Source organism: Mustela lutreola, chromosome 5 (assembly GCF_030435805.1).
Source record: "Mustela lutreola isolate mMusLut2 chromosome 5, mMusLut2.pri, whole genome shotgun sequence".
Classification (NCBI taxonomy): domain Eukaryota; kingdom Metazoa; phylum Chordata; class Mammalia; order Carnivora; family Mustelidae; genus Mustela; species Mustela lutreola.
Genome location: NC_081294.1, coordinates 22,344,918 through 22,367,691, shown reverse-complemented (window position 1 = coordinate 22,367,691; position 22,774 = coordinate 22,344,918). Strand labels below are relative to the sequence as shown.

General features: G+C 35.0%; 1 protein-coding gene across 1 annotated transcript in view; it reads right to left on the bottom strand.

Annotated features, from left to right (window-relative positions):
* The window catches only part of LOC131831099 (large proline-rich protein BAG6-like), a 42,619-nt gene that overhangs the window by 4,302 nt on the left and 15,543 nt on the right, over window positions 1–22,774 (bottom strand). The gene's annotated exons all lie outside the window — the stretch shown is intronic.

The following is a 22,774-nucleotide window of genomic DNA, read 5'->3' as shown; positions in this document are numbered from 1 at the left end:
CATGAGACACCTGCCCCAACTCTTATTCTCAGCACCTAGAAAACATGATCTAGGTGCATTTATGCCCTTTTCTTTGTTCTCTCTCTCTTTCTCAGTGTTTTAGAGGCTTTCCAGTATAGTTGTCTATAATTCCAGAATGATTTGAATTAGCTTTTTTTGAATTTCATTTTAGTGCATCCCAAGAGACTGACATTGATCAGCCACAGAGAATCTGTCTTTTAAATCTAAGACTAAGTAAAAGTCTGTGAGTGATTATGTGAATATGCTGTGTTTGCCCCCAACATAGTTGCTGTCAGTATTTTCTTTTGCCATATTGCATTAAATTTAACCTGCTGCACTGATAACCAGTATCAGGTACTACATGCAGGATAGACTCTAAAGACCCCATACCAACACCTATGGGGAGCTAACTAATGGAACTGTCCTCATATTATACTGCTGAGACAAGATTTTTTTTTTTTATAAATAAGATACTATTCATTTTATAAAGCACTTAATTTTTTAAAATGGGGGAAACACAAATTCATTTAATTGCAGAGGTTGAGAATGATTTGGGAGAGAGTGATGTGAAGTTCTTTTAATTTATTGCAGTACTGGAAGACTTCTTCACCAAGAAGTGCCATTTGTTTAGCTTTAGTGGCTCTCATAGGTGTAAAATCTCTTGTTTCTGGGACTGTGACCCTCCCTTCCAATTCCATTCTTCATTGACACCTGAGTGCTCTCCACTTGGGTCTAGATTCCAAGGCCAGGGCAATCTAGATGGGGCTTTTCTCACTTGAATATGAAAGTGAGGATGAGGGGCGTTTGGATGTCAGTCCAGGTCATGATCCCAGGGTCCTGGGATCAAGTCCCACATTGGACTCCCCACTCAGCAGGGAGTGGGGAGTCCAATGTGCAGCAGCTGCCTCTCACTCTGCCCCTCTCCTGCTCATGTGTGTGTGCACACATGCTCTCTCGTCCTTTCTCTCTCTTTCTCAAATAAATAAATAAAGTCTTAAAAAGAAAAAAAAAAAGAAAGAAAGTGATGATTATTCTTATAAAGTGGTAGATTTAACTGAGTATACAAGAAGACACCACTGGTGGAGCTGAGTCTTTGGCCACAGTTCAATATCTGTGGTAGAAAAATGCCTTGTAACCACCTAGATTTAATAGGTGGAGTGACTGGCTGTTGTACAGGGTTTTGGTTCTAGAAAGTCAGAAAACTTAAAGCAAGTGTAATAGGCGGTGGTTTTCTTCTTCAGATTCTCCAGTCACAGTGGTGGTGTGCCGATCAACTGGGATAGAGTTGAAAAACATAAACAAAACAAGAAGATGTGATTAAGAAATTAGCAAATAAAGAAGTGCCTGAAATCAACAATAAAATCAAAGAAGCAACAGATTTTTATCAAGCAGAACATTGTGATATCCAGTGAAATTGTGGGAAGTTGTTGGCTAGGGTTGCATCTTAAGGACATGAATGTTCTGTCATGATGGATTCATCTGTGAGAAGAGAAATGGTGGTGACCTAGTGGTGTCTCAGCAATACAAGCCCCCAGATTCTCCAGGGTGAGCAGAAGCCAGCCAGACAAAAACAAGTTCAAAACTCGGTGTTTTGCCTTTTGAAACTTGACACACTAGTATCTGCTGTCAAGCAACTTACATGGTATGGTTACAATAGTATTCCTGAGCAAAACATGGCTTTCATCATTTTTTAAAAAATTGAAACTAGTCTCTAAAACAGCTTCACTGGATGAAGATATGGAAAGATAGAAAGTCTTTTGGTTTATTCCCTAGTGAAATACTACCCTCTTTTTTATTTTTTATTTTATTTTATTTTTTTAAAAGAGGGACAGAGAGAGTGAGAGATTGCTTGCAGGGAGGGAGAGATGGAGAGGGAGAATCTTAAGCAGGCTCCACATCCAGCATGGAGCCCGACATAGGGCTTGATCTCATGACCCAGAGATCATGATGTGAGCTGAAACCGAGAGTCAGAAGCTTAATCAACTGAGCCACTCAGGTTCCCTTACCCTCTTTTATTTAAAGATGTTCTTCATTGCACTTTATAGAATAGTGCCAATAATTAAAAATTTGCATTGTAGTTTCAATATTAGAGCTGACACATTTTTAACAAAATATTTGCAGTAAAATGAAAAAATGCAATGTTCTTTTTCTGGAGATCTTCGAAATTATAGAATTATCAAAGATATTAAATAGAATCTACTGATGTCAAATAATTGTAACTGGGAAAAAATTACTGCCATTCAAACTTCTCCAAGTGAATGTATCTAATGAATATAGTTTTAAAATTTATTGTGTAGGTCGTGACAGAGTTGATCTTCATGATATGATTAGTCCAGAAGGTGCCTCCCAAATCTTGGCATTCTATCTCTCTCAAGACCAAAATATTGTATTGCCTTTTGTGGTCTCTGTTTCTCAGAATAGAAAACATCTGCAAGTACAGGCAAGATGGCTATACTTTTAATCATCTTACTTTTTAATTTATTTTTTAAGTATAATTGATATATAATACTATGTTAGTTTCAGGTGTACAACATAATAATTCAACAATCCTATACATTGCTCCCTGCATACCACATTAAGGGCAGTCATCATCTGTCACCATATAACATTTTTACATTATTACTAAATATATGTCCTATGCCCTACTTTTTATCTCCATGACTTATGTATAACTGGTAAACTAGAAAGTTTGTACTTTTTTTTTTAAAAGATTTTATTTATTTATTTGTCAGAAAGAGAGAGAGAGAAAGCACACAAGCAGGCAGAGAGGCAGGCAGAGGCGGAGAGAGAGGCAGGCTCCCCGCTGAGCAAGAAGCCTGATGCAGGACTTGATCCCAGGACCCTGGGATCATGATCTGAGCCGAAGGCAGCAGCTTAACCCACTGAGCCACCCAGGCGTCCCAAGTTTGTACTTCTTAAACCCCTTCAACTCTTTTGTCCATCCCCCCACCAATCTCCTCTCTGGCAACCACCAATTTGTTCTCTGGCAACCACCAATTTGTTCTCTGTATTTAAGAGTCTGTTTTTTGTTTGCTTATTTGTTTGTTTTGTTTTTTGGATTCCATAGTTAAGTGAAGTCCTATGGTATTTGTCTTTTTCTGTCTGACATGTTTCACTTAGCATAATGCCCTCTAGATTTATCCATGCTGTTGCAAATGGCAAAATCTCATTTTTCTAAATAGCCGAGTAACATTCCAATGTGGTGTGTATGTATGTGTGTGTGTGCGTGTGTATCTTACATTTCTTTTATCTGTTCATCTATCAGTGGACAGTGGGTTGCTTCTGTTAGCTATTGTCAATAATGCTATAGTAAACATAACGGTTCATATATCTTTTCAAATTGGTGTGTTCATTTTCTTAGGGTTATGTACTCAGTAGTGGAGTAGAATTCTAATTTTTAATTTTTTGAGGGACCTCTGTACTGTTTTTCACAGTTGTTGCACCAATTTGTGCTTCTACCAGCAGTTCACAAGAGCAACATCTCCACCAACACTTGTTATCTCTTGTCTCTGTAATATTAGCCACATGAAAAAGTGCTCCACATCGCTTGGCATCAGGGAAATACAAATCAAAACCACAGTGAGATACAACCTCACACCAGTCAGAATGGCTAGAAATAACAAGTCAGGAAATGGCAGATGTTGGAGAGGATGCAGAGAAAGAGAAATCCTCCTGCACTGTTGGTGGGAATGCAAGCTGGTGTAACCACTTTGGAAAACAGCATGGAGGGTCCTTAAAAAGTTGAAAATAGAGCTACCCTACGACCCAGCAAATGCACTACTGGCTATTTACCCTAAAGATACAAATGTAGTGATCTGAAGGGGCACATGCATCTGAACATTTATAGCAGCGATGTTCACAATAGCCAAACTATGAAAAGAACCTAGATGTCCACCAACAGATGAATGGATACAGAAGATGTCATACACACGCACACACACACACACACACACACACTCAAATACTATGCAGCCATCAAAAAAACCCCAAATCTTGCCATTTGCAATGACATGGATGGAACAGTATTATGCTAAGCAAAATAAGTCAATCAGAGAAAGTCAATTATCACATTATCTCTCTGATATGAAGAATGTGAGAGGCAAGGTAGGGGGTTGTGGGGGCAAGGGAGGGAAAAAATGAAGCAAGATGGGACCAGGGAGGGAGAAAAATCATGAGACTCTTAATATTAGGAAACAAACTGTGTGTTGCTGGGGGGTGGGGGATGATGGGATAGGATGGTTGGGTTATGGACATTGGGGAGGATATGAGCTATGGTGAGTGTTGTGAATTGTGTAAGACATGATTCACAGACCTGTGCCCCTGAGACAAATAATATATTATATGTTAATTTAAAAAATACTAGTCATTCTGACAAGTGTGAGGTGATACCTTATTGTGGTTCTGTTTTGCATTTCTCGGATGATGAGTGATGTTGAACATCTTTTCTTGTGTCTGTTGGTCATCTGTATGTCTTTGGAAAAATGTCTATTCAGGTTCTCTGATTATTTTTAATTGGATTGTTTATTTTTTGGTGTTCAGTTATGTAAGCTCTTTATGTATTCTGAATATTAACCCCTTATCAGTTATATATTAGCCCCTTATCAGATATATAGATAGATAGATAGATAGATACAGATATTTTCTCTTATTCAGTGGGTTGCCTATTTGTTTTGTTGATGGTTTCCATTGCTGTACAGAAGCTTTTTATTTTGATATAATCCCAATAGTTTATGTTTGCTTTTGTTTCTCTTTCCTGAGGAGACATATCCATAAATATGTTCCTAAGATTCAAGCGTAAGAGATTATTGCCTATGTTTTCTTTGAGGAGTTTTATGGTTTTAGGTCTCACATTTAGGTCTTTAATTCTTTTGAGTTTACTTTCATTGTGGTGCAAAAAAAGTGGCCAGTTTCATTCTTCTGTAGGTGTCCGTCCAGTTGTTTCAACACCATATATTGAAAAGACTGTATCTCATCCTTTGTCTTAGATTAATTGACCATGTAGGTGTGGGTTTATTTCTGGACTGTCTATCCTGTTCTGTTGATTTATGTATTTATTTTTGGTGCCAGTACCATACTATTTTGTTTACTGTAGCTTTATAGTATATCTTGAAACCTGAAAAGGTGGCTTTGCTTTTAATCCATTCTAAACTACAGTTTATTCTTAAAGAAGAATCTTTTAAAAGAATTGCTTTTTTTGTTTTGTTTTAAATGGATCATAATGAACTCAATGTAGACAACTGAATTTTACAGTTATTTTTAAACAATTACATAATGATTTCCTCAACTGAGGGATGCCTAATTTTAGTTTTTCTGGTTTTATTCATGTTACTAGCAATGTTTTCTAAATTATAAGCCTGAAATCAATCATACTTGTATGTGTGTATGTTAATAAGTGTAATCATTCCTAGGTCTATCATATGCCATAATGTATACAAATATTGTGAGATACTGAATTTATGGAAAATACATGTACCTTTATTAACTGCTACTAATGCATTTGTATTTGTGAAGACACTTAAAAATTCATGTAGAAAAAAAGTGTATCAGACGTCTCACAGATTAGGTTGTACAAATATTGAGGGCATTCATGATTATTCATGAAAAACAATCCTATGCAAAACAAGAATAGTAATAGGAAGTCAGTTTTAAGTCCGTCTTTAATAAGGAAAAGGTAAGAGCGTAAGGGATGTACCTAATAGATATCAAGGACATAATTTGACAGATTAAAGCTACTGTACTAATTAAAGATATAATGCCACACTAGCAATTTAGAAATTTTAACAATTAAGGTCAAAGTTACTATGATTATTTTGTAGTGCCAGCCTGGGAATACACTAAGCCGTATATCCCCACTTCCTTGAGGATAAATGTCACCAGACTAGATAGTTAAATATATTGATTACCAGGCATCTGCTCCAAGAGGCCCTCATTCAGTAGGTTCTGTTGAGACATAATTATCTGCAGTTTACTAAGCACCCCATGAGACTTATCAGGCAAGCTTGAAAATCACCAAAGCTAGAAGGCCCATGACCTTGGTATACTCTAAGTCTTAAAATCTTCCTCATTTATTCCCAGTTTATGAAGCTGGTTACAGTTGTTCCATTACTTAAACTATTTTATCAATACTTAATCACCTGCTCTATTCGTGACTGACAGCTTTGTGAAATATTTGGTATGCATGCCATATATTCTTTACTTGGATTTAGGAATACATATGCATTCTCAAACTTAATGTGCATAACAACCACTTGGGCAAATGATTAAAATCCAAATTCATGCTCTGCCATATGCATTCTGATTCATTTGGTCTCTGGTGGGACCTGGGAATTCACATTTGAAGTAAGCACTCCTGCAGATTCTGATTTAAGTGTTGTAAGGATGGCATAGTGAGAAATCCCACTTCAGGCAACTTATAAAATCATGGTAAGTACTGGGAACTGCATCATACTAAAATTCCCACCTGAAGGTAGGCAAACATTATAGAATTGTCTCTGAACTGGGGGTTCCTATCAGTGGCCAAGTTACAACCTGAATTTACTATAAATGATGTACTTGAGTGTCATAAGGCACTATCTTTATTAGTTGGAATTATTTTGAGATTTAGTCTATTTAAAAAAAGCTCTAGGAAAGAATTAATTAAAATAAAATTTGTAAATTTTGTGACTTAGGCGAGCATTTTTTTAATGTTCAAGCTAAAAAGATAAAGTCTGCAGCTGCAGTTATACTCTTTACCTACGTATCACAAACTCCACAAAGAGACTGAGATTGCTTCCTTACAGGAAATCTTGAAGTTTTGGAACTCACACTTTTAGCAGGTAAAATATAACTTCTATTATTATGTAAAACAAGATAAGGGTTTTAGGTTTATTTGAGAATTTAAATGTCTTTGGTCGTTTTGCAATGTTGGGTACATGTTTTAAGACAGATGAAGTACTATGCTTTTCACTAATGATTCAAGTAAAATTTTGCATGAACGTGTTATAATATTTCTCAATCTCATTAAATATTTGCAGGATATTATTTTGGAACCACCTATCTTAATTGTCATGATCCTGACATTTTAGCATGAATACTTTTTAGCTGGTCAGATTTGCATTTTGATGTATTTTAGGTGTTTCATCTCAGATATCAAGGTTGATCAAACTTTGAACATATGTAATTTGCAGAAGAATGAACCCGTCAGTCTTACAGTGTTTAAAATAATGAACAAATAAATATATTAACCATATAAACTATGGATTTCTTTATTTGTATATTAGCATTATAAATTAGGTAAAATTTGTTAATGTGATCAATTTCATGTTTTTTAATTTCAGAAAATATGATCCAATGTATTAAAGAATAATAACACTGGCTTTTTCATAGAATTACTATTATAATGCAATCAACAAAGTATATTAACAATTTGGATGAACAGTTTTTCGTGTGTGTGGATATACAGGTATGCATACATGCACATGTACATATATAGTTTTAATTATAGTATCAATGTTTTAAATAGAATTTAATTTGTCTGAGCAATTTTTGATTTCTGTTTTGGTCAGTGAGCATTCCACTATGCCACTGATCATCTATATCTGATTTCCTAAATAATTATTTTAAACAAAAATCATATTTCCCTTTTTCCAGGTTGATTTTCCTCATGAGTATCACATGTCAAACAGCATCTAGATGAAGAAAAAGGGAAAGACTCAACAGTCTAATTTTAAATTTAGAGGGTTGTCTTTATATCTTCATCCTTGACCTCAAAAGGGCAGACATTTTAAAGCAAGCATTTTAAAACTTGGGCTTTTTATTTGATTAAAAGTAGTATGTAAGGGAATCAAGAGCTTTATATTTGCTTACCTGAAAACATCAAACTTGATACAATTTTTCAAAAAATATTATTATCCTGATTTACTTTCACCTGTCATTGCTACAGTGCTTCCTTTTTTTTTCAAGAAAAGAAAGTAACCTTTCTTTTGTGAAATTATCTTTCTCTTATTTTATAAGTAATTGTTTTTAGTAGCAAAGAATTAATACATCTATAAGAATGTTTTAAAAACAGAAGATCACAATTTGTGGAAACTTAAAGACAAGTGATTCTATTCATTTTTAAATATAAAATTGAAAAGTAATATTTCTTATAATTATTAAAGTGTGGTATGAACAGTATTTGAAAAGAGTCATACATCTGTGTTCCATCTAATATTACAGGATATAACTGATAACTATGGTTTCAGTTCTAGGAAATCATTTTAGATCCTTATTTGCCCAGAGGATTAGTTAAACAAATGTCCCTAACCTATTTAAATTTGTCATCTCAATTGAAGACAGGTCTCAAGAAAGTGAATTGGTAGACCCTGAAACACGGGGATGCACTTTGTGGCTGTCCTATTCTTGGAAGCTAAAAGGTAATTACAAATCACAGAGGTGGCAGTGGCTCGAAGGGGTCAGGTTAGAAAGACAAGGAGAAAAATTATGATCTAATTTAAAAAAAAAAAAAAGGATGTGTGTTTAAACCCAATTGAGTTATTTAATGAGTAGATTTAGAGGAAGGATGGTACCCTGTCATACCACTTTGGCATACTGAATAGCTCAAGGGGAAAACGTTGCAAGGAAGCTTTAATTAATTTCCTTCATCTAATCCTCTGTTAACACTGAACAAGCCTCTGTCACATGCATCATATGAATTCCAAGGACAAAGCAAAAGCCATTTAAAAGTAGTCATATCCCAATAAGGTTATTAAGAGACCATTTATAGGTTCTTCATTAAAGTTAATGCACTTAACACTAATGCCATTTAAAAAAAAAACATATTACAGTCTGGCAGTTTCACAAAATATTGATTGCTTTGGTGTGTCCTTATATACTAACTTAATATATTTTTAAGTAACTTGGTGAGACAAAAGTCCAGGTTATTTAGCTCCAGCTTGTTGTGAAAGATTGAAACTGCTGTAACAGCTTCAAATAGCCATAGCTCAAGCCTTTGGGTCTATCAGTTTCTGTATCTAAAATTGAGGGCCAGCCTTATAGCTCTTGTGTTTTATCTAGAGCTTTTCTCTCTCAGGGTCACACAAAGGGGTAAGGAGATTAATGAGGTGACATATTAAAAAGTTTTATGAGTGATAAATATTATCCCTATTTTTCTGCAGGAAGAAATGGAGTCATATGTAGGTTAAGTAACCATTAAAACTGTTATTCTTTAAAAGGATCCATTTATGCTGCATTTAACTGCATTCCAAGCACTTATTCCCTGCTACTACTCTTAACTGTCACTTTGAATGCCAAAGGTGGGGTGAGGGTAGGTATCATGTATAAAAATATGCAAATTTTGAATCACTCAAACTGTCTTTTCAAATGTAGATCAATATATCAAGTTTAATGCTAAAAGAAGAGGTTTTTTTGCTTACTCTTTGCCAAAAAGCTTCTAATTTTACTGACATTTTTTTAAATGTAATTGGAGGTGAGTGTGGTGGAGAAAAAGAAGTAGATTTGCATATAACCCTTCTGTAAACTTACTTTCCTCAACCTCTAATAGACTTTCGACTGAAAAGATGGTGTAGAAATAGTGTTTGTAGAAGCGAGAATGCTTCCCCTTCAATAGCCATAGGCCAGGTTTGAAGGGAATGACAACATCTCTATCCTAAAGGAATTTTTTTTTTTCCTGGTCAAAATGCAGTTTAATTCAGCACCAGAACTATAATCGCTTGTTCTGTTAGGTACAACATTTTCAGCATAACAGTGATAAAGTATTATTTTAACAATGGATTCTCCATTAAAGTTTTGAAGAATATATTTTTAGCATCATGGGTAGAATTGAGAGTATCTTACAATGAACTGGGAAGGGAAGTGGGAAAGTTAAAACAAAGTGAAGTAAAATAAATACAAAGGCATTATTTTACATGACATAAAATTTGATTAATAGTTTTATAGTGTTAAACATAGCAAAACATGCTCAATAAAATGAAAACAAATGTAAGTGGCTAAGGAAAATTTTTGTGGATTTATTCATCTGTAGAAATAAAGGCTAAGATAGAGAACATGGAAATAATTTTTTTAACTTCCCTACAAAATATTAAGAACCCACCAAAACCAGAAAAGTTATTTGTTTTTAGACCTCCAGTGTGAGTGGTAGTAGCTGTTTCAATGTCCCTAAATCCTTCACCAATGAATTTCAGATTTCCTCTCCATATATTGAAGAACTTTAGCATGAATATTTTAAAGAAATTAACTCAAATGACACATAAGAAATGGAGGAGGAAGAGAGAAAATGGAGGAAGAAGAGACAAGTACAAAAGAAAGCATGTTAATTGACATCAGCGAAAACAAATGATCAGTGGCTGACCTCCTTTCTGGAAATCTACTTTCTTATTTGGTCAGATTTACCTAGGCAAAGCTATATATTTCCTCTTTACCTCATGTACGCATGGGAACACACTCAAACTTCCCATATTTTCCAGAATCTGATCAGACAGATGGAGTTTGAAGTTTTCCTTGACCATTTACAAGTAGGTTTCCTAATCAAATGGTTTTATTTGTTTCTTTACCTATAAAAGAGGGATTATAATGGCACTTCTTGGCACAGAAGATTATTGTAGAAATTCAATGAGATATTATATGTAAATCACTTAGTGGAAGTTGACAGTTTCATACATGTTCAGAAATGTTAATTGGTATTACTTCAGAATCTCAGCAGAAACAAAACAAAATCTCTCAAGTTAGTCTTTCTGATGGGTAGAAAATAGAAAATTTGCCCTTGCCCTGACATCTAATGAAGTTAAGAACTTTTTCATATATGTATTTTTTTATGTGGATATCTTTGTCTTTAAAAGGCTTATTCTAAACTTTTATTCATTTTCTCCAGGATATCTGATTTTACTGACAAATTTCTTAATACACTTTCATACATATCTTATAAATATATGTATTACAAATATATTTTCCATGCTGAGGCTTTTCTTTTAAGGTTCTCAGTGGTGTCTTTTGATAAGTAGAAAGTCTTTCTTTTATGTACACTTGTATTTCTTTTTTGATCTATGGTTAATGGTTTCTGAGTTTAAGAAATCTTTCACACTCACTAGAATTACTAAAATGAGAAGACAAACAATAGCATTTTTGGCAACTATATGGACCAACTGAGCATCTAGTGTTAATTAACCCAATTCTACTCTTGGACAAGTAGGCCTATATATAGAAATACCTATATTTATACCTACCTGTATACAGGTATACCTATATTTATACCTTTTGTGCATGGAAACATGCACAACAATATTGGTATTAACATTGCATATAATAACCAAAAAAAAAAAAAAAAAAAACTCAAATGCCCATCAACAATAAAGAGAAGCACAAATTGATTTAGAGTCACACAATAGAACGATAAGGAGTGAACTAGGTCTACACACAATTGTTCAAAGTCTAAAAATGAATTTTCCCTTCTTTCTGATAAATTTATCATTAGTATTATTATTATTTTGCCTTGAGGACTCTAAGACTCTTTATTCAAGAAGCCCAGCAGTTTCAAGTTGGATATATCTTGGTGTTGATTATTTTTACATTAACTCTGCAGCTTCAGATATTTCCTCATTTCAGTAGTTCTTATATTTTCTTTGAAGTGTTTCTATTTTTCATTTGTTATTCTCTTTTCTTCAACAACAGATGTTATGCATGTTAGCTCTCTTTTTGTGCTATAGCAATCATTTACTTCCTCGTAATACATAGCCTCTATTTCCCTCCCCCATTTGTTAGTGTTTTCCTCAAGTTACTCCTCTGTCTGCAGTCCATTTTTTTCTGTAGCTTCCAAATTACAGTTTACTTACTATTTTTTCCTTTCCTTTTTTTTTCATTCCTGACTGTAGTAAGAACATTTTTATAGGTTCTATTGTCTGATCACTTCTTAAATATATCATATCTCTTATTAGGTTAGGTCTTTCAAAGAAAACTGTTTTCTTTAATCTCTTTTATAGCATTAAAAATGGATAAGTATTAGATTATTCTAATTTCTGATTCAATATTTCTAATGTGCATTTGTTTCTGTATTTGGGAAAGATCTAGTCTTTTTATTATTTTGGGTTTTTTAAATTATATTTTAAAAATACCTATGACCATGCCTTCTAATAATTGTCAGAGTGCTCTTTTTTCTAGAAGAGCTATTTGCTAATAATTTTTTATGTAGAATGTTTAAGAAGGAAGGTTGGCACAAAACAGATTCTTAACTATAGAGAAGAAACCGATGGCTATCAGAGGGGAGGTAGGTGAAAGGGATGGATGAGATGGGTGATGGGGATTAAGGATGCACTTGTGATGAGTACCAAGTGTTATATGGAAGTGGTGAATCACTATATTGTACATCTGAAGCTAGTATTACACTGTGTGTTAACTAACTGGAATTTAAATAAAAACTTTAAAAAAGTCAGTTTGGGAAACAGACCTTTTGGACTTAAGGGATATTTTCACACAGTACTCTCCCACCACCTCAGCACTGGAAGTATAACACTACTCCATCCTTCTTTTTCTTTTTTTTTTTTTTTTAACTTCTATGCTTTTCACTAAACTGGTACATTTTAAAGTGCTTTGTTTTCATTTTCATTTGTTTGTTTCCTTGTTTGTTTATTACTAATGTTTTTCTTTATTTTTTTTTTCAATTGCTTTTGTATTTGAAGAGCAGTAATGATTAATGATACAATTAGGTGTGTTGAGACAAATAAAAACGTCTTATCTTCACTAATCCAGTGAACTTTATTTCAGACTAGAGGGCATTTACTAAAAGCTTGATGTACGAGAATAACACAAGATTTGCATTTTAAGGAGATCTGACTTGAGTCAAGCAAAGGGATTTCTAGTAGAAAAGAGACTGTTCAGTTTGGTATGTTGGCACTTGTGCGATATAAATGAAAAAGTAAAATGACTGACAAATGGATATATGAATATGTCAGGACCCAAAATACCATTTATAAAGGAAAAAAAAGGTTCTGGAATGGATAAAGTGACCTGAAGTTTCCTGTGGAGGATATTAGTTTCTTGATGGTAGCCAAAGTCACATGGTTAATGTAGTTACTGTGTATCGGGCTAAAAGCTAAGTACACCAAGGAACAAAACAGAAAATAGCCCTCATATATCCTAGCATATATAGAGTGAGAAGTGACCCAGAAAAAATAAATGAGAGGACATATAATGAGACGTCTGTAATTGAGAATGAAAATAGACAAATAAAGGCAAAATAAAGAGATAATGATGACCTAGAAAATCACACTATGTAAATATCCACAAACATAATTCCTAACAGCTAAGAGCTTTCTATTTAATTCAGTGTGTATTCTCTGAATATTCCTTGTGTGGATATGAAAGAATCATTTATCCTTGAGGCATATAACTAGAAAACTTTATATAAGAGACAACATATGTGAGCTTGAATGATGAGCAGGTGTGTATTTGTGACAGGAAAGCCATAATATAAACAAGCATATGGAGGCATAGGCTGTGAGGGGTCAGAGCAAAGAAGACAATGTGGGTGAAGGTTATACTGAGAAACAAAACTGAGGTATTTTTGGTTTGGTAAGGGATTTGGCCTTTACACTAAAGACACTTGAAAATGTTTTAATAATGGTATGAGATGAGCATTTTGGTTTTAGACAATCACTTGAATTCCATATAGAAGACTGAATGGAAAAAAAGAAGATAGTATACTACCTATGGGTTCCATGACATATTCACTGTGAGGGCTGAGGTTCTTGTGATGGTTAATGGAAAGAACTTTTATTAATTTTTGAAGTGTGGTGATAAGGAAGACACATTTGGCTTGTCAGTGAATATTTGGGAGTAAATCGAGTTGGGAAGGAAACTAGCTAGTTTAATTTTGCAAATGATTTGTTTGAAGACATGATATATTTACTGGTGGCAACATGGAGTGGGGAGTAAGTAAAGCATATGGATTTGGGTATCAGTACCATACACATATGGGAATCTGGAGAGAATTCTCAGCTAATAGCAAAAGCCAGAGTTGTGTAAGGGATTGCTCAAAGTGAGATATATAAGTGCAGATAGATAGAAGGATAGATAGACACATGCAGAGAACTTACTCACAAATAAACATGCCCATTTACTTCACACCCAGATCAAGAAAGAAAATCATGCACTATGTATTCTATTGAGTCTCAGTTCATTCAGTCAACACTGTTTGAGAAATTTATCCATAGTATAAATAATTTTAGGTAGTTCATTCAATTTGTATATAGTATTTCATTGTGTAACTAGCCTATAACTAATCAAATCTAGCATTGCAGGATGGAGACAGCTCTATTTTTAAGGTTTAACAGAATTTTTGAATGCATAAAGATATAGAAAGGGACTCTTCTTAGTGACACATGGTGCACCATGATAAAAATTCACTAGAGGAAAGAGTATGGAGAATATGAAAATTATTTAAATACCAGGTTAAATGAACATCAGATAAAACAAAAATTGCAAAGTTTCCAGTACATTTGGCAATTATTAGCAACCTTGTTTAAAGCTGCTCAATAAAGAAAAATACGCAGGATTGAAGTCTGAATGAGTGGTGTTTGAATAAAAGGAGGCAGAATATAGAGGCTTTTTTTAAAAAAAGTTTTTGTTTATTTATTTATTTGAAAGAGAGAGCACAAGCAGGGGAAGGAGCAGAGGGAGAGGGAAAAGCAGACTCCCCACAGAGCAGGGAGCCGGATGCAGGGCTCAATTTTGAGCAGAAGGCAGAGTCTTAACTGACTGAGCTACATGGGGATCATGAGATTGTTGATTTATGACAAACATTAATAATTAAATATGTCTTGCAATCGTCACAAGAATACATAGATTAGAGAATGGCTTTGTTTTTGCTAACTTATTTTTCCCTTACTACGGGAAATGCATATTTTTATACATACAGAGACAAAATTGACTATTAGGAGAACTAAAATTGTAGGAGGGGGGAAGCCCTAACCATAAGGCAGCATGTCAATACTGAAACACGCAGGAGGGGATGGAATCCAATGCAGAGACAGTTCATATAGCTTTACAAGAAATGAGCACCCATCCTTTGGAAATGAGGAAAAAGATACATGTAGTTGAGTTTTTAAATAAATAGTACAATGTGGTTGATAAAGAGAATGTCTGGGAATGTTGTGTCTTCTGACCTTGACAGTTCTAATGAAGTATAAGGCAAGGGTAACAGCCGAGAAAGGAGGATAACAGCGACATAGTGGTTACTTCACAGTGATGACATTTTGCGATAGCTAAATCATGGGAAGCTTTAAAGTGTGAGGAATTTGAATGACAGGTTGTTGAGATGATTGATGAGAATTTAATAGAGAGCTGTGATTAAAAAACAAGCATGGAATCAGAATGAATGGGTTTCAAACCCACTTCAACCACTTACATATTTTGTGACTGAGTTTCAGATTATTCATCTGTAATGAGAGTAAAAATAATTTATACACCTATAAGATTGCTATGGAGATATAATGAAATCATATCGGTAAAATAACAAATACACTATCTCAATAAATATTAGTTACTCATTTTTTTGTGATGAGTTAGTGGATCTGTAATGACATGATAAAAAAGTAGAGAGGTTGATAGAGTAGGAAAATATTAAGGGTCAAGACACATGACATGATTTTTACTTTTTTAGATCAAACATAAGTGAAGTGATGTAGAGGAGCTGACAGAATAAATGATTTTAGTAAAACAAAAATTAAGTTGATTAGCATTCACAATTTAGAATATGTCACAATTATATCTGATGTCAAGGTTTAAAATGTACTAAAAAGGTACTAGGAAACGGGAAGTTGTTTGTGAAGATTCTTAGTGATTTCAGGATGTCTTACTGCACATTTACTCATCCTTCAAGCCATCTCCATCTGTATTTTGCTCTTAACACTCCAGTATCATTGCTTTGTGAAAATCTGTTACCTGTTTTTATTTGATCTAGCAATAGCAGATAATATAACTGAATGAACTCTCTTTCCCTTTTAACATACTCACATCTCTTGAGTGTCTTCACATTTGTACTCTTGTCTCAAAGTCCTACATCCATGGCTGCTCCAACTCTATCTTCTAAGCAACTATCACCTCCTCTCCAATGATTCTAAGTCCTCAGTTTGGGTCTTCAATATAGAAATGATATTCAGGTTGTGGATATAACTTACTCAAAGTTGGGGGGGGGTATTCAGAATTGCTCAGAATCAAAGATTCTTTCTTTCTCTGTTGTTACTGGGTGCTTGAACTAGTAAGAATAGCCACCTATCCTCATGGCTTTTTTTCTCCCATTGTAGATAGACAAAACATGAGTGACTCTTCCGATAGCCTCTAATCTAGACCTTACTAAGGAGTTCTAAAGAAGCTATCGGGAGTTTCCTAGGATTACTCAACCTCAGACTTCTACCATTATTTTTTTCAGGCTCTTGACCTTCTGGTCAAGTGTTCTACCACAATACAGAAGGCAAGAGTATTTCCACACTTCAGGTCACCTTTCTTTTCATACATATTAAATGACCAAGTGTATTGCTTGTTCTCTCTGCCTCATAGTATTATTTCTCACCACCACTACCCTTCAGGGTCAGCCCCGGGGGAGAGGTAGATGCTGTCATGGGATAGCAGTCCATTTTCCATAGTGACAACACACTATATAAAGCTTTTAAACAGTCATGAATCTTTTTCATCTACCTCTGTACAACCTCTGGTTATAGGGAATCCTTTGTAATTCACTTCATGTTTATAATGGCTGGGAGCTCAAGGTATAACAAAATATTTTATTAGTTAGGAGAATTTTCTGGGATGTCACAGACCACTAGACCCACATAAACATCACAAATAGGTGAGATAAGTGAGTTTTTGAAAATTCTCTCTCTCTCTCTCTGGTTTGCCTATGTCTTATTACATAAGAGTGCATCCTGTTTACAGCTTCCTTGGTTTGATTAGCATGACATCATTAATCATCATTAATACAGTGGATCAAAATGTTGTTTTGTGGAATATCAAGATGGTCAAGATCTTTGTGAACTATGTTAAAACAGAGAGCAACAAAGTTAATATACTACTGTGACAAGACAGTTAAAGGTATGAGAACGAGTAGGGAAAGCCCTTAACCAACAGCAGTACTTCTCAAAACAAAACAAACCAAATGAAAACAGTGGTACTTATCAAAAGGATGGAGTTGTCACTCCATCAGACAGACAAGTGAGTACCAGAGTGCTGGACAAAGGTGGTCAAAATCTGAGATGAGTAGTGAAGGAAATAGAAGATAAATATTGATTTTGATTTTGGGATTTCCTGTAGCATCAAGGACTATATCGAAAATACTCAAATTCATCTCTACTTTGAAGGATTGTATTTGTTCCTTTCCTGAAAAAGAAGTAAGGGCCTCTTTTCGTAGTAACAGGTTAGTATACATGCTATTTAATTGGCATGAAGGGTAAATTGCTACAAATTGAGTTAATGTACCACTCATAGTTACTTGGGTCTCATTCATTCCCCTGGGTTCCAGAGTGGAGGAAATGATTGCAAAGCCCCTTAAAGTGACTGTGTCTCATCTCTGAACACCACAAGTAGTGTCAGGGTAGCCATGGGACCAGGGATGGTTACTAGGTATGGCTGCTATTGTACACTCCAAAGCATGAACTGCAGCATCTTTAGCATCCAGTTCAACTGAGCTGCACTTGAGTCCACCTGAAAATTTTTGCCTTCCTAGCAGCCCAGTTCAGGTGACCTAATGTCTTTTTTTTTTTTTTTTAAGATTTTATTTATTTATTTGACAGACAGAGATCACAAGTAGGCAGAGAAGCAGGCAGAGAGATAGGAGGAAGCAGGCTCCCTGCTGAGTAGAGCCTGATGCTGGCTGGATCCCAGGACCCTGGGATCATGACCTGAGCCGAAGGCAGAGGCTTAACCCACTGAGCCACCCAGGCACCCCAGGTGACCTAATGTCTTACAAATATTTTCATTCATAAGAGACAGAAGATGGGAAGCAACTAGCAGAGAAATATCTCACTTCTTCGATCAAAGAACTGATCTGAGAGCAGCGGTTCTGAGTAATCTCATGGAGATGTCCCATAACCGAGCAATTATCTTTGCTTTCTTTGAAATTATGTTCAGTTTGATAAAACACATTTTATCTCCTATTCCACTTTTCCCACACATGCTTGGATTTGAATTCCGGCACTAAACATTGAGCATGTTAACACTCACCTCATACCCTCCTTTTTACGAAGCTAAGTCTAAAACATGTTTCCGAGACAGTTAGATGAGATAAGGGGGAGGGTAGAGTAGGAAACAACTTAAACATTTCACGACCCTATGATTATATGAGGCATAGAATTTATGCCTTTCATTAATTAAACACATTTTAACCCTCGTAGTATTATTGGGACTGTAGGCAATGCTGAAAACAACAACAACAACAAAAACAAAAAAAATAAAGCTAGGAGTCCTTATTACAAGAAAGACTTTAACAAGTATGTTTTCCAAAGACAATTTTTTTCTAGTGTGAACAGATGCGACAAATTAATTTTTTCCTTGCAGAGCTATAAAAATATTGCAAACAACCTGTCAGTTACGACCTTTAAAATGATATTGGCCTTTTAATCTCATAATGGTGAAAATGCAATAAAGTGTGGCTGCACATAAATTGTATTTCAAAAGTCCCCCACAAAATTGGATAAAATAAGAAGCAGAAAAATACAGGGTTGTTCAGGGCAGTCATATTCCAGAAGTATAAGAGTTTATGGAATAATTAATTACTTTTCACATCCAGAAAAGAAACGTGTATGAGAATCTTGCTGCCCTAGGTTGCATAACTAGTTTTTTTTTTTTTTTTGCACCATATTCAGCAACATTGAACTAATTTTATCCCAATGTTAGAATGAATTTGAAGAGAATAGTATTATAATGAGAAATATATGAATACGTGAAAAGTGTGTATTTAAAGACAATTCTATATTACATTGAAGTTTATGTACCAATACTAATGGAAAAGGGGCAAAACAGATTCCCTTTTATGCTTAAAGAGGAGATGTGTATTGGAGACTCCTGTTAATGTTTTAACAAGGATCACTGAGGTGATTTCTCCTTTCAGGGAATGCCTACATTATGTATAATACCCCAAATGGATGCCTGTTTTCCTGCAGCAAGTCTCCAGACCTGTTTCCCTCAACTTCTTTGACAAGGACAGAGGCTCCAAAGCCACCTATTTGAGCCACTTTGCCTCTTTTATATAGCTCCAGGTCTAAGACTCTGAGTTCTTCATCAAGTAGCCAGGTATTTCTGGAAAGTAGAGCAAATGGGTGGTGAGGTGGTGGGTACTTATATCCTTCTGCTTTCAGTCTGTTAGAGTGAAACTTCAAATAAAAGCCGTGTTCTGACCCACAAGGATACCCTAAAGCCTATATGAGTCTATTCATAGATCTTTTAACTGGTGAGTCAGAGAATTTTTAAGACGTTGGCTTAAAAACTTTGAAGTAGGAGACCTAAAGTCAGTGAGATGTGTGGTGTTGATTCTTTTTTGAAGGGACGTGTGGGAAGGGGCAACTCACTTTGAACTCTAGGCAGTGTTAGAATGTGTTAAGGGTATAGGTGAACCAAACAACTTTGGAGGGTTACCAACCAGTAAGAAATCAGATAACATTAGTTGACGAATTCAATGTGATGTTAACATCTTTACTCCTTATAAAGATGGCAAAGTGTAATTTAGGCCAACTCTCACTTGAACAGAATATGCCATTAAAGACACTTAACCCTCTTTGTTGGCTTCTATTTCTTTTGATCCCATGGAGTTCCCTGTTTCAAGCTGTAACTTCAACCTTGAGTCTTATACCAGGAGTCTTATACCAACAGGAGTTATACCAGCTGCTAACAGAAAAGGATCCAATAGGCACAATCATCTTTAATTCCCAGACATGCCTGACAAGATGAATGGTGTATTTGGCTATTTATTTATTTTTTATTTTTTTAAAAGATTTTATTTATTTATTTGACGGAGAGAAATCACAAGTAGATGGAGAGGCAGGCAGAGAGAGAGAGAGGGAAGCAGGCTCCCTGCTGAGCAGAGAGCCCGATGCGGGACTTGATCCCAGGACCCCGAGATCATGACCTGAGCCTAAGGCAGCGGCTTAACCCACTGAGCCACGCAGGCGCCCCGTATTTGGCTATTTAAATGTAAACACTTACTGTGTTTTCTGAGAAAAAAAAATGTATCAAATGAACTGCAAAGAAAAATGAAAGTCAAGTTGAAAACATTCCCTAAATGTGTTAAGTGTAATTACAATTATGAAATAAAAGAAAACAAAAATAAAGTTTGAAACTTACCTTTAGAACAAAATTTGAACCTTATCTATACGTTATTTCTAACTTTAATGAGAATGTCTGTTTTGTGACAAATGGAAAATGCTTTCTTTCCATTATCAATGACAGGTAAGTATAAGACGACAGGCAGTGCCAAATAAGCAAACATGCATGTTAAAAAAATATGGAGTAAGATGGAGCTACTTTTTTTACTTTATAATATCTATACTGACAGACTAAGTGTTTCACGTGAATTAGTGTGTTCAGTCCTATCATTATTCCCATTAGTCCCATACCGTAGAGTTGGGAATCAAGGCCCAGAGAGTTGAAGTGAATTGTTTAAGGCCACAAAATTAGGAAGTGACAGTCAGGAGTGGTGCCAAAAGCTTGGACTTGAACCACTACAGTATCTCTTCCATGCATGTGAAAGTATTAAAGATATACAAGTCAAATGTTAAATGATATTGTGTATATATTAGTCAGGGTAGAGTAATAGGTGAAGTCTCTCTTTTTTGAGAGTCCATATTAACTGTACTCAGGTGTATTGATTATACTGATTTCTGATAAGTTGATCTGATAAAAGTGGTGAAGACAAGCTTTTCAAGTTGCTAATTTATTTTGGTTTTGATATTATTATTATTTAATATAACACTTTGGGGGGAAAACCCTCTACATTTCTCTTTCATGTTTCCAATAGTTAAGTAAAAAAATAGCATATTAAGAATTACATTTTTAAAAAATTTATAAACACATGAAAAACAGCATCATGTAAATCATATGGATGGATTTCTAAGACAGATGTGAGGGGGTAGGTTGTTTAGGACCTCAAATAATCTTGGATATGACAGAAATGAGTTAATTTATCAATAGCTATGCGTATTACTATACCACTGCTTTCTTTTCCTATCCAATAAGAATTCTAAGTTACTAGTGTTCTTAATAGACAAGACTTCACTCCAGAAACCAGTTGCATTTGAGGATCTGCCATTTCTTCTGTCACTGTGAAAGAGCATTACATTGAAAATTAACTTCATGCAGTTCTTGGGAAATAACAGACCATTGGGAATCTTCACGATAAATTATGTGTTACATCATTAAAACAACAAAAAAATGGAACTTTGTCGAAGAGACTCCTGCTTCCATTTATTAAATATTATCACTTAGATTCTTTACATGTTGCAATAATTAAGGTGAAGATTCACAAAAGATTATGAGTATGCATTTGGATATTTTTACATAGGAGACCAAGTAAATCCGGTGAAACGAACAAAATGAACACGAGGGCAGGCTCAGCAAGCAAATGTTAACATATTTTCCAAGGGAATAATAACAATAAAAAACAAACCGGAAATAAATAAATAAATAAATAAATATGAAACCATACTTGAAAAATGACTTTTGACAGTTAAAAGGGCTTTTCCTCTTAACTGGTACAAAATTGTTCAATGCTTGTACCAGTTAAGAGGAAAAGCCCTTTTAACTGTCAAAAAAATACTCTCACTCTCTCTCTCTCTCTCTCTCTCCCCCTCTGATATCCCTTTCTATCTAATTAGGAGAAGTCTTAGAATCCTTGTGTCCTCTCTCAGGAATATACATACTGTGGCATTGACAGCTAGAGTCTAATGTGAGAAAGAGAGAGGTCTGAACAATGATTTCCCCCGAGAGCTAACATTTTCAGAACAAGTTGGGCAGTTGACAAATAATCACCGGATTTCAGAAGATAGTTAAAAGTCGGTGATCTCAGGATGACCAGAGTAAACAATTACCAAAGATGTACTCAGAACCCAAACATTTGTTGTGACTGCGTTCAAAGAAGTCTTGGGTAATTTTTTTTTTTTTTTAATCACTGTATGCACATTTTGCCGAGTTTTCTGAATTTGACTGCTGAGTAGATTCAAGTGCTTTTTCATGGAATGATATATTTCTGTAAAGTAGATTTAAATATAAATGAACAAAAATATTCCAATCCATGATCAGAAAAGAAAGAATGGTGTAATTTGAACCAAATCCATATATTCCTTAGTATATGGTATACATCATATATATATCTCAGGTTGCTTATTCTTATTCATAGACTTCGTTTTGTGTTACTTCACAGAATTTCGCAGCAACCACCCTGCTCTTTATCCCTAAACATCTATATAATTGGAGAGGGAATGATGAATTTTTTAAAAACAGCTTACTTGTATACGTGTTTCCCGCTCTTCATAAAAGGAGACATATCCAGGGTTAAGAAAATAACAGAGGAAAAGTAGGGGGCCTGGGTGGCTCAGTGGGTTAAAGCCTTTGCCTTCGGCTCAGGTCATGATCCCGGGGTCCTGGGATCGAGCCCCACGTCGGGCTCTCTGCTCAGCAGGGAGCCTGCTTTCTCATCTCTCTCTGCCTGCCTCTTTGCCTACTTGTGATCTCTCTCTGTCAAATAAATAAATAAAATCTTTAAAGAAAAAAAAAAAAGAATAAGTATTTAAGCATATTTATAAGATTTCTAGTAACCTTGATA